Raw genomic sequence first — 15943 nt, forward strand, 5'->3', positions numbered from 1 at the left:
TAAGAGAGTGCTAGTACCACACACCCACAGTGGACTCAGCTGCGCACCTGTCTGCGGGAGCTGTTTCTGTTTCTGCACTAGGAATATGAGGATCTGAATAGATCATGAGGAGGCATAGCATTTGGCCACCCGGCCCTCAGATTCTTGCTCCACCACCATTCCTCTCTGCACGATGCCTTTTGATAGTACCCTGAGGTATACAGATGTAGCAAACGATAGGAATTCTAAGGCTTTTCATGTGAGTGTTGATAAGTATTATAAGGGCCAGTGGTAGAGAGATTTGTACAGCTCCTAAAGCAGTCACTGACAAAGGGCACATGACACGTGACCTTCATCCTGGTACCCGGAGGACCGAGGTAGCATGGTTCCTTCAGTCCTGAGTGTCCTGTGTTGAAGGGTGAGAATAACCCAAAAAGGACAAAACAACAACAACAAAAAACTACAAAAGGTCGTTGATGAACGAGTTTTAAGGAATTGAGCCATTTACCAACAAAAGAATATCATCCAAATATCTAACCTAGACTGATTTCTCTGGATAAATGTACTGAAGAAGAAAAAATTCAGGCAAATTAACTTTATTCAAAGATTAAAAGGTTTTTGGTTGTTGTTTTTTTTTTTTTTTTTGAATGGGAAATCAGCAAACCGCTCTAACAGCTTGGGAAATGAGCTTTATAAGCCGAACAAGGAAGTAGTGATATTGGCTTTGCTTTATTTGATATGGTCACATGGCAGCTCCCTAGTTATATAACCAGTTGACTGGTTGGCTGTCTGTGAATGGCTGTCTCAATTCAGGATTAATCAGTTAAAAGGACTTTCTGGTACAAAACTAACCATAGGCTAATGGCCTGCTTATTTTGCGTTAACACCATTAAGCATGAATAGTCAAGGGCTGAGAATATAGCTCAGTGATGGGATGTTAGCCCAGCATGTACAAGGCTCCAGGCTGAGACTCTCACCAGTAAACACCAGCACTTGGGAGGCTGAGACTCTGTCAAAAAACAAAACAGAAAAGAGGACCAGACAACACAGAGCCACAGCAGCACTGTATGCACCAGGCTGGGAGTGGTACCCAGGGCCCCACATGTGCTGGAATCCAACCTGGACAAGAATGTTAAAGAGTATGTGTTACCAACATGGGACCAAACCTCAACAAATGCATTCTGTTGTATATGGAATCCCCTCAGTAGAAAACACAGGACAAAGCCAATAAGGAACCCATTCTCAACAACAACAACAATGACAATGACAATGACAACGACAACAACAACAACAACAACAATGACAACAACAACATGTAGCCTGTGTTGGGGTTCTGACTCAGTCTTGTTTCACTCGCTTACCTACTAGACTACTAACTTAACTCCCAAAGAGTCTTTTTGAAAGTACAGGTGGTTTGTAATGCTAATGCTAAACTATCAGGACTTTTAAAAGATTTACTTATTTATTTAATATATATGAGTATAATTATAACTGTCTTCAGACACCCCAGAAGAGGGCATCAGATTCCACTACAGGTGGTTGTGAGTCACCATGCGGTTGCTGGGATTTGAACTCAGGACCTCTGGAAGAGCAGTCAGTGCTCTTAACCGCTGAGCCATCTCTCCAGCCCCCAACTATCAGGATTTTATGAGCCAGCTTTTAGTAAAACCATTCATAAGAATCAAATATTTGGGCCAGCGAGATGCTCAGCTGGGAAAAGCAACTTAGTGTGCAAGCCTCTGTGGACGCACAGGAACAGCTGTGACAAGTGGTCCTGTGATCTCTGCGTGTATGCCCAGTTCCAGGACAGCCAGGGCTACAAAGAAAAGACCCGTCTCAAAAAAAAAAAAAAAAAAAAAAAAAAAAAAAAAAAAAAAAAAAAGCCAAGTAGTAACAGGTTGTAATGAGGAATGCCTGTAATCTCGGCACTCAGGAGGCAGACGCAGGCCTGAGTTCTGAGCCAGCCTGGGCTACATAGTTCCAGGCCAGCCTGGGCTACACAAGGAGATAGTGTCCCAAGCAAACAAAACAGTCAGCTAGCAAATGTTGTAGGTGTTCCTAACACATGGTCTCTATAACAGTTATTCCTCTCTTGCTGCAAAAATGACCACAGACCACACATAGAGGATGGACATGGCTGTGATCCAATAAAGCTTTATTTATTTGCGGACAAGGTCTCACATATTCCAGGCTGGCCTTGACTTCCCTGTGTAGCTGGCGATGACTTTGGCCTTCTGACCTCCCTGCTTCCTACAAGTGCTGGGAGTATAGGTATAGCCACACCCAGCTGCAATGCTGGGGATCAAACTCAGGGTGTTGTGTGTGTTAGCAGGCACACCAGCAGCCACGCTACACCCTCGGCTTCATGCTCAATTTGTGGAAGAAATCGGCATCTGACAGAGAAAACATTAATGAAGCAGAGCGGAGTAGAAGGGCAGCTGTAACGGGCATTACAGTGAGAAGCACAAGAAACTGGGCCGGTGTTGGTAAGTTCCCATATGCTTCTGCAAAGTGCTTTTGTCATTGGTAAACGCATGCGTTCTAATGTTCTTTCTGTCTTCCTGAGTAAGGTAAATGAAGATGCCCGCCAGTGCCCAGGTCTGAACTGTATTCTCTTGGTGGGGAAGCACTCATCTTCTTAGCCAAGTCAAGTAATAACCAAACACTTATTCATAGACGAAACATGGCTGGAAAAAGTATTATTAAAACATGTTGTTGGCTGGTGAGATGGCTCAGCGGTTAAGAGCACTGACTACTCTTCCGGAGGTCCTGAGTTCAAATCCCAGAAACCACGTGGTAGCTCACAACCATCTGTAATGGGATCTGACGCCCTCTTCTGGTGTGTCTGAAGACAGCTACATGTGTACTTACATGTAATAAATAAATCAATCTTTAAAAAAAATGTTGTTGTTGTTGTTGGCTCCGATTTTCCCAGACACAGTTTCTCTATGTAGTCCTGGCTATAGACCAGGCTGGTCTTGAACTTGGAGATCTAGCTGCCTTTACTTCCCAGGTGCTGGGATTAAAGTTAGCCTGGCATCAGCTGTTTTGTTTTGTATTGTTTTTTGACAGGTGTGGTGGCATATGCCTTTAGTCCCTACATCCTGGAGACAGATGTAGCTGGATCTCTGAACTGGAGGCCAACCTGGTCTACATAGTGATCTTCAAGACAACGGAGGCTTCGTGGTGAGACTGTGTCTCAAACAAAAAAATCCAAGTTTTTAGCTAGCAAGTTGACTCAGTGGAAAGGCATTTGCTGCGAAGCCTGATGCCTTGGGTTTGAACCCTGGAACTACATGGTGTAAGGAAAGGATCAAGTCCCGAAAGTTGTCCTCTGATTTCCATGTACTCGCTATGGCACACCTACTCATGTGGACATGCATAAGTCTATGCCAAAAAAACTAAAGAAGCATCGATGAATGTGAGTGGGGTTTATTGTGGCTTCCCTGGTCCTCAAGAGGTCAGGACCTCCTGCATGCTAGGCAAACACTCTACCACTGAACCACATCCCTAGAATATGACGTTTGGAAAGATTATTAGAATTCAATATATATTACAAGAGTCAACTCACAACTTTTCAGTCAGTATGTAAATTAAGCAGAAATACTGACATCACCATAGGCCTTCATCAGCTAGCAAACGGGACAATAGAATTAGGAGGTAGATGTAGACAGAGGTGGCTGCCCACAGTCACAAATGCCACAGGATCAAGCGGGTCTGCTTCTGCGTGCGGCCTCAGGTTTTCCCAGCTGCTCCAGGAGGGCCATACAGACTTCTTCCTGACTCCTGTCATAACTTAAAGGGAAACTTTGGCATGGTGTCTGGAGCCTCTGTAGATGGAGGGACAGCCCTTCAGACTCCTTGTGCCCAGAGCCCACTCAGGTGGCAGCAACCTTGACTTCCAGATGGGATGGGACACCTGTAAGAGTCTACATCATAAACCTGAAGATAGCCTGGGTGGAGCTGCTGCTGGTGGCTAGTACCATTGCTGCCATTGAAAATGCTGCTGCTGCCAGCACCGCCTCCTCCAGGAGTGTCAGCTGTTGCTGCCAGCACCGTCTCCTCCAGGAGCGCCAGCTGCTGCTGGACCCACTTCAGTTGCTGGCTGTTTCACTTCTGGGACCTTTCCTAACCTAATCTGAGCAGCCTTCCAGGGGCTCCAGCTATTGGGGGTGACTGGGACTGACCACAAGCTCCCCACAGAGCTCTCAACCCACCTCCCATCTCTCCACTGTGCTGTGTAAACATTGCCGTCCCCCACAACAGCCCCAGCTCAGTGGGTCTGATGGTAGACTGTGGCCCAAGAAGTTCTGCATGTAGCAGATACGTGGCCCCATCTCCTGTGAGCACCCATGGGAAGACATACCTGATTGCCATGGAAAGAGACTGGGAATAAAGAGCAACCCACTGATGAAAAGACTGTGACCAAGGAGTTCCAGGGCTGGAGAGATGGCTCAGTGGTTAAGGGCACTGACTGCTCTTCTAGAGGTCCTGAGTTCAATTCCCAACAGTGGAATTAATCCCAAGGATAGTACTTTTAAGTTAGTATGTGGATCAGACATGTTCATCTGATCCCATCTGTTTGTAATGGGATCCGATATCCTCTTCTGGTGTGTCCATATAAATATGGAGTTTCAGGGCAAATAGACCACACCAGGTCCCGAGGTCACTGCTGCTCAGCCAGAGGTGTCAGACTAGTCCAAAGGAATGTAGGTATATTCTGTGCTTACCTACAAGTTCATGAGTGAAGCCCGGAGGTCCTGGCCAGCCTCTGAGGACCATCTGCAGCTCCCACTGTATACTGCTATACGGCATACCGTATACTGCTCAGGCCACTACACTGGGTTGGAACAATGTGGTCATAAACTCTTCTGCAGACACTTAAGCAAAATGGAGAGGAGGAGGAGGAGGATGAAAACTGAAAAGTATGTGGCTTTAATAGTGACTATCTGAGCCAGGCATGCTGGCACAAGCCAGTTATCCCAATACCCAGGAGACAGGAGGAGGAGGATCATGGGGCACTTTTGGCTACCTCATGAGTTTAATGCATGCCAGGGCTACATGAGACCCTGTCTCAATGAAACAACAAAACCAAACCAAATAATTGAAATTTAGTGTAAGTATTTGGAAAGTGAACTTAATTATACCTGTTCTAATGGTGCTTGTATAATAACTACTAATACTGGAGTGGCCGTGTAACAGCTCCCCCACCCCGCAGGCTGGAGCACAACTCACACCATATTAGTGATACCATCTTGACCTTAAAATCAGCCCATAAACCCTAACACTGCCAAAATGGGAACAAAGACCTAATCTATCAAAACCACCAGTTCATAGTTCCAGGATTCAGGAAAATCTCTAGACATACTAACCTTGCTTTTTGGCGTCTGTAGTTTTGCTTCCCACTAACTATTGATGCTAATCAAAGTATGCCAAAGGATGTGGGTTTTGAGCATAAAAGACAAAGAACTGTAAGAATTGGGTCTGCTCGGTGTGGGAAAGTTCCCCAAGCTATGGCTGTCTGGCAATAAAGACTCTCTATTCAGCTTTAAGAGTGCCCATGTATCGGTCTCTGGTGGGAATACAGCTACAATTTTTACAAAAAAGTTTTCCTAAGCCAGAAATAAAGACACAGGTCTCAAATCCCTGCTCTTGAGCAGGGGTGGGGTGGGGGTAGGGAGGTGGGGGTAGGGAGGTGGGGGGTATGAGGAGGGAGGTTGCAAATGTCTTTTATCTCAGTTTTCAGGAAGTAAAGGTAGGTGGATCTCTGAGTTTTAGGGCCAGCCTGGTCTACAGAGTGAGTTCCAGGACAGCCCAGTCTACATAGAGAAAGCTTGTCTGAAAATAAACCAATCAATCAATCAATGAATCTAGTTCTTGGGAGGCAGAGGCAGGAAGGGAAGATTAGAAGTTCAAGGTCATCTTGGCATAACCAGTGAGAACTTGTGCCCAAAGCAGTTGTTTGTGGTGATTTTCCTAGCACTGAGGAGACAGAGGTAGGTGGATCTCTATGCCTTTAATGCCAACCTGGTCTACAGATGAAGTTTAGGCTGACCAGCTAGGTAGGGACACTCTGGTTCAGACAGGCAGAAAGGCTGGACATGGCAGTGGGAGCTGTGATTTGAGCACTTGGGAGATGGAAGCAGAAGGCTCAGAGGTATGAGGCCATCTTTGACTACAGTGGTTCTCACCCTGTGGGTCACGACCTACTTGGAGGGGGGGTGTCAATGACCCTTTTACAGGGGTTATCTAACACTACCAGAAAACAGATATTTACATTACAATTCGAAATAGTAGCAAAACCGTTATGAAATAGCAACAAAAATAATTTTATGGGTAAGGTCACTACAACATGAGGAACTGAGCTAAAGGGCCACAGCATTTAGGAAGAAGGAGAGCCATTGTTTTACTCCATAGGGTGTAGCTTCGATTCTTCAAAGCCTACTTTAATAAGGGTTCCTAAATGCTTCAGCCTTCCTTCTAGCCCACTACCTACCAGAGGTAGTGGAAAAGAAAGGTTAATAGAAAGTAGGGGGTTGTGGACCTGTTTAGAAATAGTTATTTGGGGCGATTCTAATCTTCACTGTCAGCAGTCTAGTCCTCTAACAAAACACCAACATGAATGCAGCTGCAGTCCTGTCTACTCAGCAGTCACCAATCACGAACCAGCAAGGACAGTTTGATCCAGAAGAAACCATGAGACTCTGCCAAGCTGCCCCAGTCTGCAGAAGTGGCAAGCAGCAGCCAGAATGTTACGAGAAGTACTATATTGAGTTGCTCTCTATGAAGTCATGACAAGAGAAGATCAGCAACTCAATGCAATATTTGCATGTCATCAGTGGAGACTATGAGGGCAGAGTGTTAGGGAACTGACAGGTCAGGGAGACATAAACCACGGGCATAGGGCAAAAATGCAAGGACATGTCCGGAGCCCAGGCGCCTGGGACGTGCCCGGACGGACATTGAGTAATGGGCCATGGGACATCTGGTCCTCTTAGGTATTAACTAAAGGTCAACTAGGAACCTTGAATAGCACTCCTTTTTCACTCCCCTTTTTAGGAATTTTCAACTCTAATCTGCACGAACTACATTTAAAATAACCAATCATGTATAGCCACCCTGATTCCTTTGTTCCCTCAGACCTTTTTTTCCTATATAAGCCCCTAACCCCTGAGCCTCGTGGTCGAATTCCCTGGACTCCTGGAGCTCCGAATAAAACTGCCTCTGCATTTGCATCAAGACGGCCTCTCGAGTTCTTTGGGTGCATGTCTCCTAGGACTTGAGCGGGAACTCCCCACAGGGTCTTTCAAGAGCAAGGTGAACCAATGCCAGAGGCTCCTCTCACTGTCTGTGGGGTCATATTTACATTCTTTCTAACATCAGCAGTCCTCTCATGTGTCTGCTGCAGCAAATCATCCTTTCACCTGTCTGCCCCAGAAAAACATCATATGACATAACTGAGTTTCCAAAGAAACCAGAAATATCCACTACAATAGGAAGTTTGAGGCCAGCCTAGGAAACAGGAGACCCTGAGTCATACAACAACAAAAGCATAGGCTAATAAACATTTGCTAGCAAAGAAAAACATTACAATTACCTATAGTGCCTGACATTGCCTTCTTGGGGAGGCGGCTTATACCAGGACCTGTCCCAGCAAGCAGGCTGACCTCCTCCTGGCCTGGAACTGGGCAAGGTGGTCACTGAGAAGTTCACCAGGAAACCACTGTCACCATGAAAGAAAGCCTGAGGGGGGGAAGTGCTGTATCACCCAAGGCTTGAGGAAACGGAACACAGCTTGAAGACGCCGCACATTGAGATCAACGTGTGCAGAACTGCTCCATGCAGGATCACTGCAGTGACCTAGTTCCCTGTTTGCCCTGCAGGGTAAAAAGAAAAGGGTCAGACTATGATTTCTGCACAATTGGTACTGGTCATGGAATCAGACCACATTATCTCCACTGACCCATATGCCTATCAGATCCAGGGATCCATTGTTATATCCTATAATGACTTCTACAAGAGCCTGCCATTCCACAGTAGATTCGGGGGAACATCCCCAAGTGGAGGAACTTTAACATCCTTCCCCGGGTGCAGGGAAACCAAAATGGTCACCCCAAGCTTGACTGTGGAATTTGCTTTGATTGATGAAGAGAAAAAATGCAAATGAAGTGACCCCATGGTTCTAATGATCATGGAAGAGTCATCCTGATGGCTGATACAGCTCGAAGGTGCGTCTCACTTGTTCTCCACTGTGCCACCAGTTAATGCTGTCTTCATAGAACCTTCCTGTACTGGCTGGTTTTGTGTGTCAACTTGACACAGGCTGGAGTTATCACAGAGAAGGGAGCTTCAGTTGGGGAAATGCCTCCATGAGATCCAGCTGTGGGGCATTTTCTCAATTAGTGATCAAGGGGGGAGGGCCCCTTGTGGGTGGTGCCATCCCTGGGCTGGAAGTCTTGAGTTCTATAAGAAAGCAAGCTGAGCAAGCCAGGGGAAGCAAGCCAGTAAGGAACATCCCTCCATGGCCTCTGCATCAGCTCCTGCTTCCTGACCTGCTTGAGTTCCAGTCCTGACTTCCTTTGGTGGTGAATAGCCATGTGGAAGTAAGCTAAATAAAACCTTTACTTACTTGTAAAGGTTCCTTGTTCCTTACTGGCTTGCTTCCCCTGGCTTGCTCAGCTTGCTTTCTTATAGAACCTAGGGCTACCAGTCCAGGGATGGCACCACCCACAATGAGCCCTCCTACCCTTGATCTCTAATTGAGAAAATGCCTTACAGCTGGATCTCATAGAGGCATTTCCTCAAGGGAGACTCCCTTCTTTTTGATAACTCCAGCTTGTATCAAGTTGACACACAAAACCAGCCAGTACACTACCCTTTCCTGAAATTGCAAAATTGTATTCAGTGAGTATTGCGATTTAGAAAGCATTTTAAACTGCAGCCTGTACTCTGGTATGTCCCTGCCCTCTATCCTCTTGCAGTACACTCAATAAGCTTATTCTCCCAACTCTGGTCTCAAGGGTGAATTCATTCTCTCCTTCGAATCTTGTCCCTACTATGGACACTGGCTATCCAACCTACCACACATGGAATAGGAAGCAAAGACATTAGAGAGACCAGAATGAAAGTCTGTGCCTAGCAAGTCTGGTTTATAGAAAACAATGAAACTTATGGAAAAGAAACCATGTCAGATGTGGTCAGTGAGCCCCTTGTCACGTGGGTGCTTGCTCTTGCCCATCGTGAGGAAAATCTACATGGGAAGCACCTCATCTCCTGTTGTCTTGTTCCTTGAGTGCACATTTTTAGCCATATATTTTTTAAAGATTTATTTATTATATGTAAGTACACTGTAGCTGTCCTCAGACACACCAGAAGGGGGCATTAGATCCCATAACAGATGGCTGTGAGCCACCATGTGGTTGCTGGGATTTGAACTCACAACCTCTGGAAGACCAGCCAGTGCTCTTAACCACTGAGCCATCTTTCCAGGCCTTTAGCTTTGTTCTTTACATTTCCCCCGATAATGTCCTGCTGTAGGTCTTCACTAGGGACTCTGTGAACCCCTACAACAGCTGTCTGCAGTCTCAGCAGCAGAGCTTGCCCAGCAGGTATGACGCTTTGGTAGTTTGTCTTGGTTTTTGAGACAGGGTTTCTCTGTGTAGCCCTGGCTGCCCTGGAACTCATTATGTAGACCAGGCTGGCCTCGAACTCACAAAGATCTGCCTGCCCCTGCCCCCTTAGTGCTGAGATTTAAAGGCGTGCGCCACTGCACCTGTTGGCTTTGGACCTGATAATCAGCACTGCAAGAAGACAAAAGTATCTACAGTGATGTCAAAATTACAACAGATTTTATTGGCTTTTATTTGTATTTCACTAATCAGAGCAACCTTCACTGTTTCAAACAGTAAGTACCCCTCCCCCCAACCCCTTGCAAGAGCTGAACAATGAGTGCTGCTCAATGTTACAAGAACCAGGAAACAAAACAATAGGGAGGAGGAAAGCTGGCTACCCAGCTGGAGAGACAGGCTGCTCTTGCAGAAGACCAGGGTTCAGTTCCCAGCGCCCAAATGGAGGCTCACAATCATCTGGAACTCAGACTTTAGAGGATCTAATGCCCTCCTCTGGCCTCTATGGGCAACAGGAACAAATGTGGTACACAGACGTGCATGCAGGCAAAACACACAACTACACACATATATGTCACATATATACAACATACACATCATACAAACAACCAGACACATATACACACCTACAGGTACACCTACACACACACACCTACATAGAACACACACATATACACAACCACATACATATACACAGCCAGTGTGTGTCTGTGTGTGTGCCACGCCACGTGTGTGGAGGACTGAGGACTTTTGGGAATCAGTTCTGACCTTTCACCTCCTTGAGACAGATCTCTCTTACTGTTTCTACCGTGCTTTGCCTCCGGGCCAGACAGCCCCAGAGTTTCCGGCCCATTCTGTCTCAGCCTCCCGTTTCACCAGAGGGATGCTGGGCTTACAGCTATCCACCACCATACCTGGGGTTTTATGGAGGTTCCAGGAATCAAGCCAGGTGTTAGGCTGACACAGCAAGCGGCCTTATGACAGCCTGTTTAGTGAGAAAATAATTTGTTTTACTTTGTTTAAAAAAACTATAAAGCAAACAAACAAAAAAACCTCTCCAAGTGATTCTTGGTTATTATGAAAAAGAACTGAATTCCTCATATGTGAACAATTTGCATTCTTCCCAAATGGTCTAACTAGAATGGTATGAGTGTGTGTATTAAAGATAGCTTCTGGAATTAAAGTTATCCTTGTAGCACATAGAAATGCTTTCTAAGGAGGAGTTAGCCAGGTTTTGCTGCTGCTCTCAGTGGTTTTTCTGAGACATGGCTTCTGTATGTATCCTGGGCTGTTGTGGAGCTCACTGCATAGTGAGTTTGAGGCCAGTGTGGGCTACAGGAGGGCAGGCTCAAAAGCACAACAACAGAACAAATTAGGCATTCTTTGCTTGTAGTTTTATTTTCCCAGAATATAGAAATAAAATTACTTCTCGTGTGGAAACCTTTAAAAATAACTATGTTCTATTAAAGAGCAAATCCACTCGAAAATGTCAAGGCTTGAGAATAAAGTCTGTTCTTTATAAACAACAGCCACATAAATACCACAAATCAAGGGGATTTCCTGACTTCTGCTTCCAAGCAATTCCAATAAATGAAGGTGGAAGTGATTGTCCTTTCGAAAGAACTCACTGCTGGCAAGATTAACACACTTCCGGCTACTCTGTTACTTATTATTCATTCAAATTAATGAACTAACATGCTCCTCTTGTCCCCACACCCAGCTTTCCGTTTGGGATTTTTAAACACTCCCTCAAGTACTTCAGCAGATGACAAACCACTGGGATTTTGTCGGCTTCTGAAAAAGCTGAATAGTAAATTGTTTGAGGCTAAAGTCACTGTTCTGTGGTGGGAATGGTATTACATGAGGGAGCTGATGCATCAGTGAGAGGGGGGCTGACATCCAGGCATACACTCTCATGCTGGGAGGGTGAGCACAGGCTTTGAAGTCAGAGTTTGTTTGCATTCCGTTTTTATTTCTTTTTAAAATACCTTAAAACTTATTATCTGACATTCCATGCCAGTACATAATGGTTTTGTTTTTGTCCGATTCACCTCTGATTCTCATTTTTCAACTCCCCCCACCCCATCTTATTTATTTTTGAGGTAGAGTCTCACTATATTGTCCCAACTGGTCTGGAACTTACTATGAAGACCAGGCTGTCCAAGAACTCACAGCGATCCTCCTGCCTCTGCCTCCTAAATCCTGGGATTAAAAGCGTGCACCATCATGTCCAACCCTTTTTGACTTATTAACCTCGAGTAATGAGAGCAGTTTCTTGGTTTCACTGGGCCTCGTCTCTGAGGCAGCAATGTGTCCGAATCATTGCCAAAAGGACCCTGGGCTCCATCGTCAGTAAATTCGGACTCCTTCCTCTTCTCCCACGCTGGAGGTAAACTGCGCGTCCCGCAGCAGAATCTGATCTGCCAGCCTGTCCTCGTCCTTTTCAGTGGGAGCGATAGAAGCCTGCAGAGTGTTGGGAAACAGGAGAACACCTGAGCTCCAGGATTGGCCTCTGGCATAAGAAACTAGTTCAGCAGGAAGGGAGCACGGCCGGCCCAGTACGGGTCACATGCTCAAGGTACCCAATCTCATCTCACATGTTTAGTACCTCAAATGTCACTAGGTGGGGAAGCCTCTCTAGGGAAGGCTCAGAGAACAGTGCCCGGCTGTGGTGGCGGGCTGACCTGAGAGCACCTCTTCGTCTTTCTCTATCCCTCTTTGTCCTCGTGTAATTTAATTATGTCCTTTCTTACCACAGCTTTTAAAGTCAAAGACTTTACTCTTGGTGTCTGTCACCTTAAATCACCAGAGTCCCGTCTCCTCGCCTCCTCCTGTAGGCTTTTCCTGTGCAAAGGACAGCAGTGCCTCCTCCGGTTGGCTGTTGCTGGTTCCTCTTCGTATCTCCAACACACCTGCCCTTTCCCAGTTTACTGTGAAACGGTAGTTAGCTCTAAAAGGCAGGAGGAAATACCAAAGCGCACAGCAGCTGACTGGGAGACGGGTCACATCCCTGTTAGCAAGCCGTCAGCAGGTGTTCAGACGTCTGAGTGGAATGTTGGGATCATGCAGAAAAACTGTCCATTTTTACTTTTAAAACATAGACCAAAACAAAACCATCTCCGTGTGACTACTCGGCACACTTTAGACTCTGCACCACCCTGCCTTCTGCTGACAGTGAGCTCCAGAGTCAGCCTCACATCTAGTTTTCAAGGAAGGCGACAAACATGAGTTCCTTGGAATTCACGTTCTAATCTTGGGTTGGTTTGACTTTTTTCCCATTTTGTTTTTGAGACAGCCTTGAATTTGCAATGGTTCTGGGGCTCCCACATCTCAAGTGCTGGGGTCCCAGCCACACCCCACCGCAGCCACGCCCCACCCTGCTCAGAGCTCCAGCTCATCCTCTGCCCTGACCTCCACGCTTTCACTATGTAGTCTACACTGGAACTTGACATCCACCTGCCTGAGCTTCTCAAATACCAGGAATATAGACATTCTGGGACTATAGGCATGTACTACCCGCCTGGCTCAAAAGCTGTCTCTATCTGTCTACCATCTGTCTCTCTATATCATTTATGTCTGTCTGTCTGTCGGTCTATCTATCTATCTATCTATCTATCTATCTATCTATCTATCTCATCTATCTGTCTTTGACATAGGATCTCACTCTGTAGCCCTGGAACTTGATATGTAGACCAGCTGGCTTCAGACATATTGATCCACCTGCTTCTCTGCCTCCTCCCAAGTGCTGGGATCAAAGGTGTGCACTACCATCCTGGCTTTCTGCTTCTTTGATCATTTGTAAGTCTAAGCCTGTACAGCTAGTAGTGCAAGTTTTTATGTGTTCTGTTATAATATCATGCATATCTATATTAGGCAGGGTGGTCCAGGCCTGTAACCCAGCAAACACAAAACCCACAAACAAAAAAAATACGTATTTATTAGGAAAAATTATAAGGCTTAGATTTTTTTTAAAAAATCTTTTTATTTACTTTTATGTGCATTGATGTTTTGTTTGCATGTGTATCTGTGTGAAGATGTCAGAACTCATGGAACTTGAGTTATAGACAGGGGTGAGCTGCTATGTGGGTGCTGGGAATTAAGTCCAGGTCCTCTGGAAGAGCAGCCAGTCCTCTTAACTGCTGAGCCACCTCACCAGCCCTGATTTTTAGAATGTTATTGAAACCATTGAAGATCTTCACCAAGCAGGACATCCAGGGCTACACAGAGAAAGCCTGTCTTGAAAGACCAAGGCATATACCACCAATCCTAGCCTTTCCCTTTTTTATCTTCTACCTCTTCCCTCCCTCTCCTCTACACAATCATTTAGAAACACAAAAAACATTTTAGCTCATGAGCTATACAGAACAGGCCACGGGTCAGAGGTTATCAACACCTTAACTAGAACACCGAATCCATGGATGCTGTTCAAATGAGCCAAGCCAGCATTAAGCCAGCTCATTGTAACTGGCAGTGAGGGCTGAAGAGGATGACTCCTACCGTTTTGTGACTTGGAAGACCCAAAGCAAAGACAATCAAAATAACTGGGTGCTTAATCTTGGTTGTCTGGATTGAGAGACACCTGGATTAGAAATCAAGGGCCTCTGGGCACACCGATGAGGGAGTTACCAAAAACAGTTGGTTAATCGAGGAACTCATCCTCAGATGTGAGCTGGCATTAGCCCAGAGGCTGGGAGCCTCAGTGTGATACAGAAGGGAAAGAAAAGAACCTGGCATCTTTTTGTTTCCTGGCCACCTCCACCATCCCCCTTCATGAAGGACTGAAACCTTTGGAACTATGGACCCAAAATTCCAAAGTCCTTTATCAGATATTTGTCACCACATCAAGACATTAGCATACATGCTAGGCATGGTGGGTCACACCTACAACCCAACTCAAAAACCTGAGGCAGGAAGAATGGGAGTTCAAGGACAGCCTGGGCTACACGAGACCCTGCCTCAAAAGAATAAACAGTTCTGAGGAAACAGCTTAGTGGCAAAACGCATGTGCTAGCATCCATATGTAACAGGCCCCCCAGACCTTCTCACAACTGACTCCAAGACAGAAGGACCATTCAGACTGTAAAACTCAGCACTGAGATAGCAACACCTGCCAAAACAGAAACAAAGGCCTAATCCGTCAACGTCTATAGTTCTGGGAAAGTCTCTAAATGTACTAACCTTGCTTTTTGGCTTTTCTAGTTCGGCTTCTGGCTAACTGTTCTTGTTTACTGAAGTGTATCAACCCAGAACATGGCTTTTATGCTTAACAGCTCACCTGAGAAAGGCTGGGGGCTAAGTTGGGATCCTGATATCCTGTGTAATTGCCACCAGCGGTAAAGACTTTCTATGGCTTAAGTCTATGTCCAAGCAGCCGCCTCTGGAGGATGCCCACAGCAACATGCGGTCCTCGGTTCACTCAGTCTCAAGATCTGTAAGAACAACACAAAATCACATATGATGTTTTCATCAGAACTTACAGTGGTGGCGCTGAGAAGGGGATGGTGGCCTCACTCGGGACAAATACTGGAGGGGACAGGCTCTTCTGGAAGCAGACTCTCTGGCCCAGTCATTCAGACGCGATGGTCGCTCACGCTGACTAAGCTCTGGAAACCACTTCTGCAGTGGTCATCATGGAGTCTTTACCCGGAGGGTTCCCAGCTGTTCTCAGCGTGTCTTGTTTTGTCTCAGTGTTTTTATTATCACTGCATTTTTGAAGGGTGTGCCTTAGGATGCCTGGTTGTTTGTCTCCTGGGATTTGTGTCGTGGGTTGGTAGAAGTGGGGCCGTGATCCCCAGTTCTCTTGTTTATAAGGCAGAATTGCAAGCCAGGGCTTCGGGTGCAGCAGTCCTGAGACTGAGTTGGTACCTGAAGTACTGGCTAACCGTTTGTTTTTATAAACAGACTCTTTCTCTGGGGTGTGCATGTGTGTGTGTGTGTGTGTGAATGTGTGTGTACATGTATGTGTGCATATGTATGTATGTTTATGTGTGTATGCATGTGTGTATGTGTGTATATATGTATGTGTGTATGTATCTGTGTATATGTATGTGTATATGTGTATGTATGTGTGTATGTGTGTGTATATATATGTATATTTATGTATGTGTGTATGTATCTGTGTATCTGTGTATGTATGTATGTGTGTATGTATGAACATGTGTGTAGGCTTTTTTGTGTTTATTTGGTTTTCCTCTGAGACTGCAAGTCAGCACATAGCCTAGGCTGAGGCTGGCAGCCGTGGGATTGCGAACTAGTGCTTGCACCCCCAGCTTTTTAACATATGGGATCTGGGACTGGATAGATGACTCAGCAGTTAAGAACACTGATTGCTCTTCCAG

General features: G+C 45.8%; 1 long non-coding RNA gene across 1 annotated transcript; it reads right to left on the minus strand.

Annotated features, from left to right (window-relative positions):
* Positions 1–11566: 11566 nt before the first annotated feature.
* On the minus strand, positions 11567–15237 carry LOC116082143. Its single transcript, XR_004115184.1, has 3 exons — positions 15117–15237; positions 14881–15034; positions 11567–12068 (listed from the first exon to the last, which is right to left on the minus strand). It is a non-coding gene; the product is annotated as an uncharacterized LOC116082143 (long non-coding RNA).
* Positions 15238–15943: the final 706 nt, after the last annotated feature.

This window comes from Mastomys coucha, unplaced genomic scaffold (assembly GCF_008632895.1).
Source record: "Mastomys coucha isolate ucsf_1 unplaced genomic scaffold, UCSF_Mcou_1 pScaffold11, whole genome shotgun sequence".
Lineage (NCBI taxonomy): Eukaryota > Metazoa > Chordata > Mammalia > Rodentia > Muridae > Mastomys > Mastomys coucha.